Consider the following 17,005-nt stretch of genomic DNA (forward strand, 5'->3'; position numbering starts at 1 on the left):
CAAAATAGCCAGCTTCATGTTTCAGCTTTGCAATGACCCATCTCCCAGTGCTCCTTCTCCTGTCTGCTGGGACAGGGTCTCCTGCTGGGGCTATGTCCCACAGGGGAAGGAACACAGGCTGCTATGGCACAGAGCATCACTGATAATGGCCTGAAAAGCCTCTGAAAAGAGGATGAAGTCTACATGAAATGGAACAAAATATATGTCTACAGCAGTTTTTACATCAGCATGTGAGAGCCCCGAAAGCCTCACAGTAATTTCAGGTACTTACCAGGACTTGCCCTTCCTAAGCATGCCAGTTTGTACTCTGACCCCTCAGGGAGATGTGAAATGGAATACTAAGGCAGATTTATGTGTTTCATAGACTAGCTGGGACAGACATTGGCAGCTACCTACCTGGGCCTCATCCAGCATCTCTGGTGGGAGGGAAAAGCCCCCATCTTACCAAACCTTGTCATTCCCACTTTGACCATAGAAAAGCCTGTCTTTTCTTGGGATGCTCTCAGGGTCATTCCTGCTAACACTTCATTATTTTTCCTTTTGCTAAGGATGATCCCTGTTGGCCGCCAAGCTGAAAATAACTAGAAGTAGGTAATTTTGTTGCTAATCCCTCCTTTCCCTTTCCATGGGGTGTAATGGCTCTTTCATATTCTTCCAGCTTTCCAGAAGATTTTTCTTGTGTTAGGACTGGGGGATCAACTCCTACTGGCATGGTTAAATCTCAGATGCTGCTGTAAGCCAGAAAGGGATATCTGCTGTGTCACAAATGCATCTCTTGCAGTCAGACAGAACCAAATCAGGCATCAGATGCCTAGCCCTACATTGCATGACCTTGTACCGCATTCAAGGTGTATCCAACACAGATACTGTCTAGCCCTAGCAGCAGGAAGTTCTGGCCCATGGAGGTCAGCCAGCAGTTTCAGGATGTATCTTGCAATAGATATTGCATGCAAGCAAGGAGTCTGAAGCCCCCTTTGCCTGTGCTGCTAGTGCCCTGGTCCTGGCCTGAGACAGCTGATGAGGAGAGGCAGTGGAAGGACAAGCTGCAGACAGTGTGGGTCTGAAGAACTCCATTTTGAAAGCAAGCTTTTCTACATGGCACAAACCTGGTGTAATGAGATCCTAAAGATCATAAACATGATCCTAAGATTGCCCCTAACGTTTGTCTTTCTTTTCTTCTGCCCCAACAAGCAAATCCCATAACCCTTAACTAGCATTTTTCATGGCTTAAGAGAAAGCAAACAAGGCAGGAATATGAGTGCACGTAAACGCCTAGATCCCACAGTTTTTCACTGCCCCAAAAGCACAGAGAAAAGGCATATCTGTCAGACCCTGGCTGGTGTTTCTTTCTTGGCTTAGTCCTAGAAAGTAGTTCAAACCTTCATATTAGCTCAAAGTGCTTGTCTACAGCTTCTGAAATCCCTGCAAATCCTTCTCTTGCCCTAAAAGAATCCAAACCCTCAGGAGCCACAAAGCATTTGCTCCTTTGTCCGAGCTGTGCATATTTCTACATAAATGGGAAATTCAGTCTGGGGTGTTTCTGAGGGCTCTGGATTTCTGATAGTACCCCTGGTGATAAAATTACCCCTGCGTATAAAATTATGTCTTGGTTAATGAGAGAGCTAAACACAGTTACTTATGCTATTTTCTAAGGGACCTGAAGTACTTGAGATTTTTCAAAGGCAGCTTGTAAAACCAGTGTGTTGCTTTTCTAGGGCAAGCCTGTCCTGGATAAAGCTCAGGCCATGAACTGCAGTTTTTTCTGGCTCCAAGAGTCTAGTGTGGAAGCACTGGGCATGTACTTAAAAAGATGCAGCTGAGGGTGGGGAGATGAGTTCCATCTGGAGCTCTGCAGCTCCTTTGAAAAGTGTGTCAAAAGGGGTCTGGCATGCGGGGGAAATAAGAACATGTGGCAGATCACTGCACTCAAAACCAGCTGTCCCAACAGCAGCCTGGGATGCAACCTGAACACCGCCCCCAGGGCGCAGTGAGGTGATGTTGAAAGTGTCATTTACTACTTTGCAAAGCAAGGCAGTAGCAGACTAGCCTTGCATAAATTTCCCTCTGCAAGATCCCTAGGTCTCACAGGTCCTATCCCACAGGAAGACCCATGCTTGATGTTGGAAGACCACGTGCTCCCTGGTGCAGGAGGAGGGCTGCATGCAAAGACAGCAATATTGTTCTGAGGCCACATATGCTTCAAGCTTGTGCAATCTAGCCAAGGGTCTCAGGGACCCTACGGTTCCCAGTTTCAGTTGATGGCTCATCATCTAGACCACATTGACCCTTTGCTATGCAAACTGGCTGTCTTGCCAACTCATTTGCAAGCAGATGGCCACTGAGAATTCAGTGCTAGCAAACCTAAACTGAGTGGCTTCAGTCTTCATAGCCACAAGGGAGTCTGGGATTTCCTGCAAATTCAGGGTCCCTTAGGTTCACATTGTGGTATGTTTTATGCAAGGCCTGGGAAGCCCCTCATGCATGTGGCAAGGTATGGCCAAGAAATACTCTGCTGATAGATGCTGCACAACTGAATGGTGAGTCAACCATGGCATTCTTTATGCAGAATTCAGGCATTGCCCCATCCCAGGAGCTGTCTCATCCGGTTGATGACAGGCTGCTGTGTCAGTGTCCTGACAGACTCAATCTGGCTGCTAGACAGGTACCACTCAAGGATCACAGGAAGAAAGCATGCTCTCTGGGAAGCTTTTCTGTATACTTTTTGGTGTAGGGAAAGGAATTCACAAGAGAAGGTAACTTGGTTTGAGAAACTACAACGCAGCACTGTCTGGCCCACATAGCAACAACAGATATGAACGTGCCATACAGGTATGGGGCCAGGGAGGCATCACACAATTCAAACACTTCTGCTTTGAAATCAGAAAATCAGTTTCTGATTGTCTTGTGCCTGGCCTAGAGGTAATGCTGGAAGATACTTTAAACAAGATTGTTAACAAAGGTGTTTGTATATTTGTTGCTTGTGATGTCTGGTGGGTTATTAGGTAAAGACAAGAGCTAGAAAAATATTTTGGGAGCTGTTTTGTTGGTGCGGTGTTGCAAAACAAAGAAATTAATAGTTGGCCCAAGACCAAAACTGTAAGAGATATGGGAACTGACCCTCTCTCCCTTGATTCCCATGTGCAAGAGATTCTGTGAAGACCATCCTGAGTGCACAAGGGACACAAGGCAAAGGCAATGATGAGCAAAAAAGTCAAGCTCCTACTCAGGCATGCTTCTGGCATAACGATTTCTGCCCTCTCTCAATGTGCATGGAGCATGGGAGCATCTTACCAAGACCCCTATACTGGCTGAATCCTGTATGCCAATGCCAGGCCAGATGCCTTCTTTTATAAGCCTTTTTGGGGGTAATTAATTGCCTATAGCTTGAGCTATCTTCAGTGAAGACACCTTCATCTAAGCTAAACAATTAGGGCCTCTTCATAGCAGGGACAAGAAATAAACATATCTGAAGTAAAATTAACCTGACCGCTATCAGACAGGTCAGAGGGTGACAAACTGGTCCATACAAGTCCCATTTCTCTCCATGGGTTATAAAGGGGGTCATGGTGGTTGTTTCAGAAGTCCAGGGCTATCTGTGATCCCAGGAGTAGACATCACCCTTCAGCTTCTATACAGTATTATAATGTATTTTTGTGCAATTTTTCATAAGCTCAGCTAGTTGAATCAAGCCCGTGACCACTGTATCACCAGTATTTTTACACTCCATTGATTTTGATAGCCAAATTAGAAGCATGTGTTCACTGCACAGTTGCAAAATTGGAACTGAATTGGTACTCAGTTGACCCACAAACACTGTTTTCCTATTGCACATAAGTGACTGAGTGCTTGATAGCAACTGGAAAGAACATGTGTGCTACATTAGTAAAAATAGATTTATTACTTTAGACATTTTTTTCCAGGAAATTTGCATCAAGAGTCAAAAAAGTCTCTTTTATTCTATTAAAACATTTGAAATATAGTCTTATAAGGAAAAAAATCATTCAGTGAATAGCAGCCTGATAGTTTTTACTAATTTTTTAGGAGAAATTTAGTAAGCAAGTGATTTTAATAGGATGTTGTGGGGAACTCACTGTTGAACTGAAAATTTTTCTGTTTGAATATTTCTATTTCAGTATTCTTCTTCTATTACTATTCTGAAGTAAACTTCAGAAGTTGATCTTTTTCCCAAACTGGATGGGTTTTACCAGAATTAGGTCTATGTCATGAAGTAGATACCGTTCTGGCTTTAAAGTTGCCCAACATGATATGATGAGTTCTGTAACTGAACGTGAGCCAGCAGTGCGCCCTTGCAGCCAAGAAGGCCAACAACATCTTGGGCTGCATTAGAAAGAATAGTGCTGGGCAGGCCAAGGGAGGTGATCCTTCCCCTCTGCTCAACACTGGAGTGCTGTGTCCAGTGTTGGGCTTCTCAGGACAAGAGAGAGATGGATATGCTGCAGAACGTCCAACAAAGGGCCATCAAGATAATGAATGGATTGGAGCATCTCTCATACAGGAAGAGGCAGTGAGAGTTGGGACTGTTCATACTGGAGAGGTCTCAGAAGATCTTATTCATGTGCATAATTACCTGATGGGAGGTAATGAAGAAGTGGTGCCCAGCGACAGGTCAAGAGGTAATGGGCTGTCATGGTTTAACCCCAGCAGGCAACTAAGTACCACGCAGCCACTCACTCACTCACTCCCAGTGGGTAGGATGGGGGAAAGAATCAGAAGAGTAAAAGTGAGAGAACTCATGGGTTGAGATAAAGGCAGTTTAATAAGTAAAGTAAAGCCATGCACACAAGCAAAGCAAAACAAGGAATTCATTCACTACTTCCCATCGGCAGGAAACACATGAAATTCCACCTGAACACAAGGAAATACTTTTTTTACTATGAGGGTGGTCAGACACTGGATCCTGTCGCCCAGAGATGTTGTGTGGTCCCAATCTGTGGAGATACTCAAAAACCAACTGGACACTGACCTGGGCAGCCTACTCTGGCTGACCCCGTTCGAGCCGGAGCATTGGACAGAATGACCTGCAGAGGTGCCTGCCATCCTCAACCATTCACCTGTGATTCTGCTGGTCCCATTTCACCAGAGGCAAGACAAAGTAATCTGCTCTGCCTCTCTGCAGTTTCCTGGTCTAATCAGGGTTTCAGAGGAAAGCATTCTGCAATCTCAAGGCATTACATGAGGCAGAGGAACATTAAAGAGGGATCTTCTCCCCTCTTTACTGCATCACCTAGTCTCAGAAGGGACTCAGAAAGTAAGGGGTAAGGTTTATGAACTCTGAAACGGTGCCTGACTTCTTATTGGATTTGGGACCACCTCTGCTGCAGAGCACACGCAGACAGGCTTACTAGCTCCTGGTGTCTTTGTGTTTCTGGTCACCGAGCTCTAGCTGGGGACAGTGGAGAAGTGGCAGGGGGAGCTGTGTGTTTTTTGTCTGTGTGAAAGAACAGCAGCTTACAGAATGTACAGTATCTTGTGCTGATTTTGCTGCCTAGACATACTGCAGTAACTCTAACTTGGCAGCTGGTCTTACCCCGTTCCTTTGCAAATGTTTCCATTTATGGCTGGGATCTTTATTTCCTTTTGCCTCCAATCGCCACACAGATGGAAAGTCTCCAAGAAGGAGAGGCCATAGGTTTAAGTCAGAAGAAACCAGCTGTGTGTATTCACACACTGCATTTCAAGTATCTCTTAGAGTAGCACAGTACTCAGGATCCTCAAGGGATTCATTAGGGATCATTTTGTTGCTGTGCCTGTCTGGTGGCAGAAGCACAGATATCTTTGTGGTTGTCAATATTTTCCTTGCCCAGGGCTCAGATAAACTGTGAAGGAGAAAGCTGCAGCCATTTGACCTGGTTGTCCCTGCTAGCGGCTGAGTGCTGTGCCTAGTCCAACCAAGGGCACTGGAAAAGGAGCAGCTGTCTGAGTAGGTGGTGTTGGAGACCCTCGAGGCTGTGCCTGTGCCACAGGCTGGGAAGCTACTGCTCCAGGAATAGGAGCCATGGCTCCTGAATGCTTCTTGCTGGCCTCCAGGAAGAGAGAATCAGGTTACAGAGAGACACAGCATGTGGCATCCAGGTTTCCTCCATCCATTACAGATGTGCAGGTTTATGATGCAGTGTACTCCAGCAAGCCCTATGGAAAAAAAGCATTCCTGGCTTTTGAAGTGCTTTAGGGCAGATAAAGCAGAGTCATGACCTGAGCTGGAAAAGGGATGTGCCTGCTGCAAGCTTATTGCGGTGGCTGGGGCTGGAGCCTCTGGGGGAACGGACTAGGATGCAGCATGGATCCCATCTTGCTCTTGCACCTTCTTAGCTTGCTGGTTCCGTGTCTCCTGCTCATATGGATAACAGGGAGCAGTGGGCTGAGAACAACTGAGGAAAAAAAATTTCCTCACCCAGGGCACTGGATTGAAAAAAATAACTGATTTTGTATTTAATGCCAGATTTCAGCAAGTCACTGAAAACCCGTCTTCTGTTCTTGCTCCACATACTTTTGTGGAAATTAAGTGTGTGCCTCAGTGAAATCTGGACTGACTGGCCAGAGGTGGCTGCAGGTGGACTGGGGCTCCTCCCCCACCCCCCAGCAAGACAGAAAGGGTGCAAAGACTGGAGCACTGACCTGGCAGCTGCTTCTTGATCAGTTTATGGATAACCTCTCCATGTCTGAATTGTTTCCTTTCAAACGTTTGGCTCAGATCTGGGTATTCTGTAGAAACATGTGATTTTGGGAGAAACCTTCTGAAAACAGAGCATTGATTTTTCCAGCCAAAAAAGCCTAATATTTGCCAGGGCGGATTCCTCTACAGTCAAACCATTCAGCTCATACGAACAGGGAGCCACCATGGGAAGAACAAATGTGTTGTTATTGCCTGACCCTGCTGATGAAGTCCTGTCTACAGCTCTTGGCTTTCTGGCCTGTGTTATGACAAGGCTTCAAGAAAAGAGGATGGGAGCCATTTAAAACCATCGGGTCATGGCGTAGCATCCTTCATCCCATGTCTCAGGTTGCAGACAGTATGTGCGTTATCCCATTCTCAAAAGCTTGAACCCTACACAGTCCTTTCTTTGCCTAGGTAGGGAGAAGAATGAAAGAGAAGTGTGGGGTTAGGGGAGACCCTATAGCACTCTTCCCAGGTGGGAAGGCAATTGGGCAGACCTAGGACGGGTCCTGCTCCAAGTCCCTGTCCCAGTGTCCTGGAGCTGGGACCATGCATGGAGGATCAAGAGGCACCAGCCCAGGAGCTGCATCAGGACTGTTTTGAGTGCCAGACCCCAGGAAAACATGTGCTGCTCTGTAGTGGGGGTGTCTGGGGCTCACCCCAGCCAGCTGGGGCTGCTTGGCAAGGCCGGAGAGTCCAACCTTAGGAGTGCAATGAGTTGTTAACGGGGACACTAGTGGAGGCTCCTGGTTGGGAGTCAGCACTGAAGCTGGCCCCAGAGCTGCTGCAGGAGTAGGTGGAGAGGGGGGAGTTACCCCCACAGAGAGGGACCCCAACACTTGGGACAGGGAAATGGGCAGATCCTCCTGCAGTAGCTACAGTGGTGCTGGGACATGGGAGTTGGTGAGATGCAGCTGATGGCTCATGAGAGCAGGCTGCTGGGCCCCATGGTGTCCTATGCAGAGGAGAAAGTCTTTGGGAGGGACTAGGGAAGGGATATGTGGAGCAGTGGATCAATCCTGCTGTTCCCACAAAGGATATCCCCAAGGAGGGACAGTGCATGCAGTCTGCAATAAGTGAATATTCAAGCAGCTGTTGTGTTCTGGGATGCCTGTTCTGCACAGGCAAGGGATGGACGTTCTTACAGTGTAAACCCTGTATCCTGCTCCATACGGGCACAGGGTGGAGATTGTCATGTATATGTATTTAAACTTGTAACCTTCTTAATTTTGGTGTTTTGTAGGGTGAGAGGAGTTGTTTACTGAGTGTATGGATGCAGTGTTATCATGTCCATCCAAATTGTCTGGGAGGAAAGATAGAGTTTGCAGCACATGTATGTTAAAGCTGTGATGAAGTTAAAAGACTTTGGGCTGCATGAAAGCAGCTCCCAGTTCTGGAAACATGTTTTCCCTGAAAGCAGGACTCTTAAGTCATCATGATGCTATTGAAACTGGGGCTAGTGCTGTTCATGGATATCAGCAGCTCATAGGTAGCAAACCCAGGCTATAATCTGTGCTGGCATTTCTGGTTCAGGTCCACTTGGTCTCCAGTGTGCTCCCTAATAGCCAGCACCAGTCCCTGCTCTCACCAGTGGTGGGCAGGGAGCCCACAGGGGTTTCTGTGGAGGCTGCAGCATCTACAACCAAGGCTGCAGAGGGGCCAAGGTAGACCTGGCACCTCCCATACTCCCCTGCCTCTTCCCAAGTTTGAGCAAAACCCTGGATGGGAGGCAAGCTTGCTCTTTGCTCGCAGAGATGAAACACAACAGCGGCTTTGCCAAAACCAGCTGCTGCCTGCTGTCTCCTGTTGCCAGATGCTGCCAGCCCGCAGTCCTCCCCCAAGGAAATGTCTGTTCACTGCTGGCCAAGCTGTGGTCTCTAGATGGGATCCATGTGTTCTTGATGAGAGGCCTGGAGAACTTAATTGTTCCTGATCTGGGGTTTTCTATCAAGCACTCCTATAGCATTCAATTATCTGGATTCCCCAGAAGGGATGTGGCAGGCTGATTTCCCTGCACAGTTTCCAGCAGCTCCTGCAAGTCTTTCCTTCCCCATTTCCCTTTTCCAGCACCCTTCACCCTTTCTCACTGTGCTTGTCCTCATGCCTCCCTGAGGGTGGGCTATGCTAGGTCATATCTTGATCACAGTCGCAACTTTTATTTTTTTCATGTCTGACAGAGATGTGCTAAGCAAACAGGACATGAGTTCTGTCACATTGTGAGGCAGCGAGGTGTGCAAACACGAGCAGACTGCTTTTCAGGACGCTCACGTTTGTATGATCTCATAGATGGTTCAGCTGCTAAACCTTGAAGCTTCTCCTCTGAGTAGACTGGTGAGCCTGCCACAATCACTACCACAATTTTAGGATAGGCATGAACAATTTACTTTGTGACTTCATGGCAGGGCACATTTTTAATGCAGTTATATTAGTTATGCTACTGAGTGAAGAGGCACTCGGGTGAGTAGTGTCAACCATTTCATGACACTTTGGAGTGATGTAGGGGAAATCTCAATGTAAAATGAAAATCTGGTTTCTATGCCAGAGAAGATAATTACAAAAGAAACAAATAATGTATGATTTCTTACTCATTTCTGCTTCTCCCTTTATATTTTTATCTTTGTGGATGGAGGCTGTCAGAGTCTGGATGGATGAGGGACAGAAGGGAGGGTGAAGAACTGTATGTAAAAGACAGTGAGTGCATGCCTGCACTTTCACCTCCCTGCTGTTAATTTTGTTTATGACACACTGAAGCTGGAAAATCTTAAGCCTCTTTGGACTGAAGATAAGCGTTTGAGTTCCACTGGCAATCTTAAGGAAAAGCAGTATAAACATAATATGTTATTTATTGTGCACATGTGATCAAAATTATTTCATTTGATGTTGGAGGATGGGCTCACGTTAATGCTTAAATGAAGAGCACAGACGTTCAGTTACCCTGGTAAAATGTTATGTCACGTCCCTGGCAAAAATATTTCAGCTTCCTGTGACCCTGTTCTCTTGGTCTAATTTAAGGTACTATCAGAAAAAAATCCAAAGAATGATGGAATATTGCTCTCCTGTACCTCTGTATTGCTAACTTGCTCTGCAGATTAATTGCTTGTTTTGTCTCAGAGGAACACAAGTTAATGATGCAACATTTTTTTTGTTTCAGGGCTTTTTTTCCTTTTGCTTTATTTTGTGGGAAGACCTTTGAAACCAACTCAGATAAGAATATTTTTCTTAACCCTGATTAATTATATCTAATTAATCTAATTAGATTATATAATTATAATACTTACATGCATAAAATTCCTACACAAATTTTTATTACTCTTGTGCAAATACAATTTTGCATGATTTTATACATTTCTTGAGTGTCAATCTATAGCTACAAATGAAGTGAGAGCCTCTAACATTTCATGTTAGAGAAAAAAATCGAGAATGTGTGTAAGGAAAGGGGAGGTGTAAAGCATTGTGCCAAAAACAAGCAAGCAACTCTCTGCTCTACGTGGCCCAGGGAGCTGGGCCAAAGTGCTGCACAGGGTTCCCTGGATTCACATCAAATACGTGAAAAGCAGCAACCATCGAGCAGTGGAAAAGCTCTGCAACCTGAGGAACAACTGCTGGGTGGTTGCCCACCTCACTCCCTGGGACAGAGATGTCCGGAAAGCAGGGCAGCTCCCACAACCTCTACTCTGGTGGAGGAAAGCAAGTCCTGGGAGAGCTCAGAACATAAAGTCAGTTCAAGGAGGGCTCAAGACATGCTGGGCTTTTGCCCCATAACTTGGTGGCTGAGTCTAGTGCAGATTTTAGAGGTCTTTATTGCTCCAGTTCAGAGGCACAGCTGTATGCCTGTGGCATACACCATTAGCAAGGCTTGAATTAGCTGTAAAATTTTGTTTTTACAAGTTATTTTGCAAGTTATTATGACTGCAAATTTTTGCAAAGTTTTCTGCAAAATATTGTTAGTTTAAGCTGTAACAAATTTGGCTCCATATGCAGGTTGCAAAAGGGGTCACAATGGAAAACCTTGTTCAAGGATTGCACTTGTCTTCTAGACAGTTTGGGGGTAATGTTGTGAGTAGCTAGATACAGTACCTTACCACTGCAGAAACTCCAGAAGATATTACTGCTCAGACTTACTCATTGCTGTCATTTGCCTGTGCAGTGTCTTTTGCCTCTCAGTCCACTGATTCATATGAGCATTGTTCAGATCCTCTTCTAGACCCTTACTGGCCTCCTTGCTGCCTGCATCCTAAAGGTCCTGTCATTTGGGGAGGGATGGTTTATATTTTCCTTTAACTTCTATATGATAAAAATGAAAAGCTTACTGTGTAGTTAGGAAGAGGCTCAAGTGGAGGGTTTTCAGTGGCTTTGTGCTCCTGGAAGGCAAAGCAAGCCTCTTTCAGGTGGTGCTGGAGGTACTGCTGCTGGTGTACCAGCATGGTGTTATGCTGGCAGACCTTACCTGCTGCCTTCAGTATTGACCTGGGCTCATATTTGACTGCTGCACTATTGCACCCTGTGCTAAAGCATCCCAAGTGAGGACAGCCAAGCTCATTTCTTAGAGCCGCTCCACTTCCTGGGTGGTTATGAGGATTAGGGTTTCCCAAGAAGCTAAACTTAATATTTTCTTTTGGTGAACATCTTTAGTTACAAGTTGCAACCTTGAAGTCACAGATTTTCATTTAGGACCTGAATCACAAGTCCCTAAAGCCAGTCAAAAGCCTCTCATTGGCTTCAAGAGTTTTTTCATATTTCCTTTCTAATTCCTTTTAGTGGTCCTGTGGAAGTGGGAATTACACATAATCTGTCCCAAGGATTCAGCTCCATACAAGGGTTGATGTTGGAAACATTTGTTTAAGACCCAAGGGCAAGAGAACAGTGTGGCTGCAGGGAGACAAAGCTAGGATTAAAGACAAAATCAGCATTTCAAATAAATCAGCTCAATTGCTGAGCCCTAACTGTCCTTGCCAGGCTACCAGACTGCTGAGGGAAGTCACTCCAACCAGGGCCAGCCACATCCGAACCCAGCAGTCCACTCACTGTACCCCCACATGCAGGGGAAAGGCTTTTTTTTTTTTCCTATCTGATCCCTTTCAGCCCCCTCTTTTCCCAGGATAAAGGCACTAATTAATTCCTTTCCTTTCTATTTATACCCATTAGTCACTGCAAAAGTGTCCCCCAGTAGATTTATGGTTCAATATAATGAGTACGTCTTGAGGGAATATTATTCATACAGTTAGCTGAAATCTAACAAAGTCTGTATTTTATTTGTAACCTTAGCCAGAGTAGTCATTTCATGAGGAGGCAGAACCTCCAGGCTCCAGCAGTGAAAAAAAGCAAATGTTTAGATAAGAGTTCATCAGCAGAAAAAGGAAACTGAAATCTCTTTTTTAGGCCTGTACATGGCGTTAAGGACTGTGGGTGGGGCGGGATGTGACTAAGTTCAAAAATGTACATTTTTTTGAACTGTCACTGGTAAAAGGCTGGGGAGGGGAATGAGGTTTTCTCTATAAACTATGTGGGTTTTTCCTCTTCATGGAAACACGACTGCACGTCTTTCCTTCTCGTTTCTCTGGTGACAAGAAAATAAAACAAATGCAGCTGGGTCATTCTTTCTCCCTGTATTTCACCCCGAAGCCCCAAACACACAAACTGTGTGTTTTAACTGTCTCGGTAGCCTGGGCTATGAAACTAAAGTTTGTTTGGCATCGCCACAAAGATAGCTCAGGATTATCCAGCATGTACTGCAGACCATGGGGCACCATCCTCCTCTCCAAGGTCCTGCCTTGCCAGAGAGCTGGAATGCAATTGCTTCACTGTGCAAAGGCTCTTTCCAATGAGTCAACAAGTTTTGGGACTCAACAGTCTTGACTGGCTGCATGGAAAAATTGTGCTGCAAGAGACGAAAGCATCAAAAAGCAAGGATTGTGAAACTAGTAAAAGGGGAAGTATTCTGGGAGAAATGGTTTCAGACCACCCTTTCCCCACTCCCTCTGCCCTCTGTCCACCTATTTTTTGCTTGCTGGGTTCACATATGATTTTCACATATGTGTTGCTCCTACCTGACACCTCTGCGAGTACCCCACGCACCCTCACTTCCCCTGGTATTGAAATGCCGGAACTTGCTCTTCCGCCCACTGCATGGTGGCGAGGAGACCCAGAAATGGTCAGCTGGAAGTCCCAGGCTTTCTCCCTGTTGGGAGGGAGCCAGTCCAGAAGTGGTGAGCTGTCAGAGCACTGTAGAAAATCTGATTCTAGACATGAAGCCTGGGCTGAACAACTGAGGGTAAAATATTAACAAGTTCATAAGTATGGCCTCAATTTCAAAACGGCAAACTTCAAAAACCCAAAGAAACTGTGCATCAAAAGCAGCTTGGCAGAGGAGCCCTGGAGCACCTCTGCCATTGCTTCAAGCCAGCCTACTCAAACTGATCTTGGGAAGGGAGATCTTGAGCAGAGGGGAATAAAACTTGGAGCCAGGGTCTCTGCATCAATGAAGTCTAAACGAATGCTTCAGGATGATTATTAGAAATAGTGGGGAAGCAGGCTCATGGCTGGCTGTGAGAGCAAAGCCTTGGCGAGGATTAACCTGCAGCTGGGACAGAGAGCCAGGAGCACGCCATTCCCTTGGGCAGGCTCTCATGATGAAAACTCTGCTGTGCAGAGCAGAACCAGAATGTGCCTTGGCCCACCAACAAAAGCATGCTGCACCATGCTAATGCCCCACTGGTGGCATTAAGCCTGTAAGCTTCTCTGGAGTCTGTGCAGTGTGGGACCAGCTGGAAGATGGAGGACTGCCACCTCCATTTCTGGCTGCTCATTTTCCCACCGCTGTATCTAAACAATGTAGAGTCTTTGGGACGTCATCATGCTCTAAGGAACCTAAGCTCTAGTGAAAAAACACAAGGTCACAGATATGGGCCTGCAGCTGGCAAGGCTTCAATAATGCTGTAGGTTGGGAAATCCTTGGGGCTGTTTAAAATAAAATTCTAGAAACTCCAAACAGTACTTCCTTATGTGTTAGCAAAAAAGCAATTTATGAGCACACAAATGCTGTATATGAAAATGGGATGCTAAGTAAATAAAAACTGCAGTAGCATTGGGGACTTAAAAGTTAACACCATAATATTAAAATAGGAAAAAGTATGCAAAACCTCAGATTGCACTAGTTTGTTCATGATAACTCTCTAAACATCCTGGAGCTGTCAGCTTTAATGGCCTAAATCCCAGGAAATGCTGCTAAAATATGGTATCAAATGAACATTTGCTTTTTTCTTCAGAAAGATTCCCCTTTGTGTCTCATTTCACCACAATTCAAGAATGTCAAACACAGTGGGGGTTGTTGCTCATGTACACGATGTGGATTAATCTAGAAAAATAAAAATTATTTCTTCTTCTGTTTCTTTAATAGATATCTTCTCCTGGGCACCAGTGAGGATGAGCAAGACCTGCTGGGGATGCCTCAGAGCCAGCCAAGCCCGCACCCAGTGTCCACACAAAGGGCAGCCAGGATCAGAGGGTCGGCTAGCACAGGTGATGTTGTAATGTGGGTCTGCTGCAGACCACCTGATGAAGAAAAGGAGGTGGGTGAAGTTTTCTTTAGGCACTTGGTGGAATCCTTAGAGCCACAGGTCTGCATACTCATGAGTGGATTTAACCACTTTGCTATCTCCTAGGAGAGCGGTGTGGCTAGGCATGACCACCAAAAGAGGTTTCTGCAATGGTTTGAAAGCAATTTTGTGATGAAGGTGATGAAGGAACTGACTAAGGGAGATGCTCTTTTGGACCCGCTACTCAAACACAGGGAAGAACTGGCTGAAAACAAGAAGGGTGGAGGCAACCTTGTCTGCAGGGACTATAAGACTGTAGCACCTAAGGTGCTGAGAGAAGTCAGCAAGGCAAACAGCAGAATTACAACCTTGAGTCTCAGAAGAGCAGGGGTTTGCCTGTTGCAGGGGGAGAAATACAAATGTATCATACGAATTTAGTTAGGAAGCAAGAATTTCAGAAAATGGCAACTACAAAAGGGCATGAAATCCATCCTTCCATTTGTCATCAGTGTAAATGCTGAGAATATCACCTCATACTTAGAAATACTTGAAAACCAGTATTCATTGTTTTCATTAAGCACTTAACGATCTTGGCCTTGTTTTTGGTTCTCTTTACATATTTAGAAAACAAGACCCTTGGAGACCACTGTATAATCTCAGAATTGCATGAAGGGTGGATGCAACTGCAGACAGACACAAAAAAACTACAGTAGCTGTTTTCCAGAGAACAACAGCAGTCCATAAAGCTGTTTCAGATGTATGTATGTTATTTAAAACTTGGAGACTGCATTTTATTAGGGACTACAATTCAGGTGTAAAAAAAAAAAAAAAAAAGCAGCAGCTATACAGTTTACAAAGGAACAACTAAACATACCATAAATCACATTTATGTCTACCAGGGAACATAAATGAAATAGTAGCTATCCATGCCTGACTGACTCCCTTACTTCAAATTCTATATAAAGTCATAGAGGAGAGCAGAAAATCAGGCAGTTTTTTCCTTCTTTCTTTCAATTCTTCATCTTCCCCTATTTCCTCTCTCTCCATTTTAAATGTAATTGAACACTAAACAATTGTTCAGTGTGCAGTGGGTTCTGTGAGCAGCAATAATAGTATGTGGGTCAAATACATAGGGAATGAGCAGCTAATCCATGTCCATGCACATTCTCTGCAAAAATCTTTCCATGAGATTTGCAGTTCCACTGAAAGGAGAAAAAAAATAGAAAGGCAATCGATTTGAGGATTAGGAAGAGGAGCCAAAAAGAGGACAGAAAAAGTGGATGAGACAATGAGACACCCATGAGTGAAGGGGAGGGATTCCTCACCTGGACAGACATATATATATATATATGTATATATAAAGCACGATGTATAAAAGAGGATCACTGCACATGGAAAGAAATGTCTTTGCCCCTCTTGATTCCCCTTACAAAGAAGAAAGAAGATGCTAGATAAAATTCTGGTACTGTCTCAAAAAGTTCCTGCTCCACATCCATTTTCCTCTAGAGCTTTCTACATTCTCATCCCATTCACAAGAACAAAAACTCAATTACAGAGAACTAGCTCAGGCCTTTAATGTTGCCAGTTATAAAAGATTGTAAAAAAGCCCCAAAAATCCAGGAAAAAAAAGCAGCATCTTGTTTTGAGGTTATTTGGTCTGAATTTCTCTGTAAGCAAGACATATCACCACTTCCATGTGCCTGTTTGTCAGACCACCCCAATGTAAGAAATTAACTCGCCAGATATGGCCATCTATGACAGAGATGTGAAGATAATATTCCTACAAATGTCATGAAAATGGATGCCTAGGTAGGTGAGAAAGGCCAAGTTAGCCTTTTTATTGAGGGAAAGGATACAATAGGTCTCTTTTGTAAAATATACAAGAACCCTCATGGAACAAGGCGTTATTTCATGTCAAGCTGTAGGAAAAGGTTTTGATTTGACATAAGAAAGTTCAAGAAGCACACATAGAAAGTTAAAAGTCTGTAGGTCCTTTGGTCAAGAAACTGCAGACAAAAGACAATGTTCACAAGTCTGTGAGGAGGAAGAGGAGGGAGATATGGGGGTGTGGACCTGTGCTCTCCTCCTTTCTACATTTTGGGCACTCAACAGCAATGTAGGAGACAGATGTGCTGTCCAGTTGTTTGTGATAAGGTACCTTGCTGGAGAAACAGCTTCTGCAGGGGTAGATTTATGTAGAAATAGATATACTGAACGTGGATTAGAAGCAGCATTTATGGGTACTCACGGACAGAGCAGCAAAGCAGGCAAAAGAAACAGCCTGGTATGTGGTATGTTCACAGGATTACTGGAAGGTGAACGCTTTGCTTAGACATCTCATGTACTGTCCGGTAAATCACTGTCATCAGAAGCTGGACCCCTCCTCTTCACAAAAGATGCTCCAGAGGAAAAGTGATCATCTCATTAGAGCTGCAGGAGTGCCCCTGGAAAGGGATGGCACCCCAAAATCATTATTTGTTTTTCCAGGGAATCACTGAGAAATTTATCTTTCTCAGGTATGCTTATCCTTCAGTGTCCCCTTGCTCCAGAATGAGTCCTGCTTCTGTCACAGAGCTTTGAGATGCATGGGGAAACGGACATCTAAAATTCTAGCTTATGGCTGTGGTTTCTATAGGGGCTGCTTGAGTATCACAGAAACACAGAATCATTTAGGTTGGAAAAGACCTTTAAGATCACTGACTCCAAACATAAACCTAACACTGCCAAGTCCACTCCTGGTGAAGATGCTGACACAGAGGATACTCCAGAAATGTACCTTTTTAAGCACTAGCAG

The sequence above is a fragment of the Phalacrocorax aristotelis genome, chromosome 5, assembly GCF_949628215.1.
Source record: "Phalacrocorax aristotelis chromosome 5, bGulAri2.1, whole genome shotgun sequence".
NCBI classification, from domain to species: Eukaryota; Metazoa; Chordata; class Aves; order Suliformes; family Phalacrocoracidae; genus Phalacrocorax; species Phalacrocorax aristotelis.